Below are 3,882 nucleotides of genomic sequence, written 5' to 3'. Positions count from 1 at the left end.
CTAGGGACAGCAGCAGTAGCGTGTTTTTGGAAAAATTACCATAAATTGTGGGAGTTGAGTTAAAGGCTGAATAAAATATGTAATTAAAGCTTGATGTGTCTAGTTTCGCATAAAAGAAATCTTGTAAGTAAAGGAGTTGCCGATAATGAGATTTTCAAAGTTGTATGAGACAGAGTCAGAATGGCTCCGAAATCCCCTGTTCAGTATTTGGAAAATCATTATAAATCGTACAAAAATGAATATAAGATAAAATTATATACTTAGACTCCTTAATGAGTCTAGTTTCAAACAAAATAAACGAAAACATATTTTGAATTCGGTACAATGAGAAATTAAATTCTTAGTGAAGAGTAGTCAGAGTAGTCAAGCAGTAAAATAGGGGAAACTTTAAGAAAAATATGGTATTGATTGGCCATACCAAAAATTCTGAAAATTTTGTGGATAGAGGGTATACGAGTCTATTTTCATGGAAAATTAACGGCACATAATTTGGAATTTCGTAGCCCCAGTTACAAATAGTTTAACGACTGTTGCTCAGGAAAACAGCTTGTAGAGAATTTGTGGTTATGTTGTAAATATGGATAAAACTTGTTTTAGTTGCTCATAAGCTATTGATTAAACCCATACGTGAATTCTAAATTGTGATATTGTAAAATGATATATGAGTGTTAGATGGATCTTTGATATTAAAATTTGTGAAATTGTAAGTTTATAAGTATTCGAATATGAAATGATAGTATGGCATGAAATTGAATTATTCATTGGAAAATGATAGATGTAAATTCAGCCAAGACAAAGTGTATACATGAGAGTATATGTGGTATGTGAAGTATATTTGGATAATTGTGATGTGAATACATGAAAATTTATATTTTGATTTAGGATTTTATGAGATGAATGTGAATGTGTATATATGAGATAATGCCTAATGGCCAATGTGATGAATGTGAACATGCATATGTGTGATAAGGCCGAATGGCCAATGTGATGAATGTGAACATGCATATATGTGATAAGGCCAAATGGCCAATGTGATGAATGTGAACATGCATATATGTGATAAGGCCGAATGGCCAATGTGATGAATGTGAACATGCATATATGTGATAAGGCCGAATGGCCAATGTGATGAATGTGAACATGCATATGTGTGATAAGGTAGAATGGCTAATGTGATAAACATGGAAGTGTATATATGTGGCGAAGCCGAATGGCTAATGTGAGATATGTATGAGATGTGTATATATATATATATATATATATATTGTGGCCAAATGACAGATGGCGGAAGGTGTGTTTTATTAGATATTTGATGAGGTAAATGAATTACAGTTATGATAGTCGATGTGAATGTTGTAACATGTGAATAAATATGCATGAAACTCTATGATGTAAACCCGGGATTAAAGACCAGATGACCATATGTGGTGATTATGTATGGGTTAAGACCCGTTGACTTTTTGTGGAGATTTTATCTGAGCTAAAGGTCTCGCCGATAATCCGAGTAGAGTTTAAAGCTATAAGACTTCGCAATAAGAATTGCTTATAAATATATTCAATACGAAAGGTTGAACAGGTATGTACTCCAAGTTTATATGTGAGCTTGATTTGAACTAAATCATAAGGTAGTTATGTGATGCATACGTGAGCAATCTATGAGACTATTCCTATGATTATGTGACATCGGATCAGTGTGAGGGGTTATGTGAAATTATACAATATATCTATGTCACATGAGCTCACTTTTATGTGAAAGTTTATCTGCCTATTATATATGATGAGATGTGCATATTCGGTAAAGGGATGGTATGCCCGAAGGAAGAGTGAAATAAAAATACGAACAACTATGTTATAATTTGATTGTTATCTGTTGACACTGCTTAAAACTTACTAAGCATTGTAATGTTTACTCCGTTTACTTTGTTTCCTCTGTTTTATAGATCTCATTTGGAAGCTACAGGCTCGGGGATCGTCAGCAACTAGTCACACTATCACTATCCACCGCTTGTTCTTGTTATGTTTTGAATTATTTTATGGCATGTAAAGAATAGACCAAATTGGTAGAAGAATATTTTGGTTAATGTATATAAGCCATGAAAATGACATCTTTTGAATGTGTACTTATAGAAGTTAAATTGTATCCCTGACTGTCTTTAGTATTTACCTAAAGGAATGTTCTTTATTAAAAAAAAAAATTCGAAATTTTTACTGTTCTGATATGAGTTTCAAGTCTGGTAATGCCCCTTTACCTATTCCGGCGACGGATACGGGATAGGGGTGTTACAGTTATTTATGCTTTAATTTCTTTAATATCGTATGAATTACAATTTACTCTTTGAACATAATTTACAAAGTTCGGCAAGTGAGAAAATCCTGATTGAACCTTAGGAATAGTTAGGATACAAATGTCATGACATTAAGGGTAGTTGAGATTACGTGTAAGACCATATCTGGGATATGGCATCGATATGAGATTTCGTGTAAGACCATAGATGGGCTATTGGCATCGATATGAGATCCCATGTAAGACCATATATGGGGTATGGCATTAGTATGGTACTATGTGTGTGTGTGATATCCTGAGTATCCTTCAGTATTCCCTGTTACCTCACACGAATGCTAAGAAACCCTTAGTAAATAACGATTAGTAAAATGCATATTTACTAAGTGAAGGATTCCGAAAGGACCTAATGTGGTTTCCAAACTCATAAAAGATTAAGTTTCCACAGGATGTTTTTCCGAATGTTATTAAGCATGTTGATAATAAATTGAGTTTAATTACAATAATTGTATTAGTTTATTTATGTTATAATTGTTTCAAATTGTGTTTAATTTTGCTAAAATCTATTTCATTCATATAGTTTGCATACTTAGGATAATTTGCATTAGGGATTATTGCATTTAGTTTAATATATTTAATTTTAATCATCACTTCTCAGCCATATTGTATTTTTATTTGCCAAGTTGTTAGTATAAATTTACAATTAAGTGATTTAACACAAATACAATCCTTGTGGAGACTGTAACACCCCCTACTCGTATCCATCGCTGAAATAGAGTACGAGGCATTACCAAGGAGTACGAAACACTTACAGATAATTTAAATATATTTTCATAACAAGTTGTCTCGATTTCATACTATTTCATATTTAAGCTTTATTCACCAAAGTATTTGAAATATCATTTTTATGCAAATAGCACACATGAGGTACATAATTCCATAATTATGAATGAACACATTTATCAAACATACTCCACATTCATATATCAATGTCTCATGTCTCCATATATCAATAACTGTCATTTTTCTTGTTTTTCAGTTAATTATATGTAACCATTCATAAGCATGCAATTCAGTGTTTCTTCCTGTCAATCACAATTTCAAATGACAAATCCATGTGAATGAGCTCAACCTCATTAGCTGTTTAAATTTTATCACTTTGATTCACATACTCATAATTTACTAACATATCCTGTCAAACACAATCTCTGAATGACAAAATCACATAATTGAGCTCAATAATAATAATGATAACCTTACTTACATTTCTTTTTCCACACGTTACATTTAAGACTTACCAACTTGTCCATTCAAGGGACGGCTTACGGATTTGAGTACACCTTGATCTGAAGCCCAAAGTCTAGCTAAAGCACATAAGTCTAAACGAAAGCCTGAAGGCTAACTGAAGCACACAAGTGCTAAACGGAAGCCCGAAGGCTAACTGAAGCACACAAGTGTTAAACGGAAGCCTGAAGGCTAACTGAAGGTCATCAGAGCTAAACTGAAACCCCAAAAGGGTTAACTGAAACTCATATGAGTTAACAAAAGCTCGTAAGAGCTAAATGGAAAGCAAACACGAGAATTCGCAAAAAATGCTGAAT

This window comes from Gossypium arboreum, chromosome 8 (assembly GCF_025698485.1).
Source record: "Gossypium arboreum isolate Shixiya-1 chromosome 8, ASM2569848v2, whole genome shotgun sequence".
NCBI lineage: Eukaryota > Viridiplantae > Streptophyta > Magnoliopsida > Malvales > Malvaceae > Gossypium > Gossypium arboreum.
The sequence above is the reverse complement of the archived record's forward strand: the minus strand, read 5'-3'. Positions refer to the sequence as shown.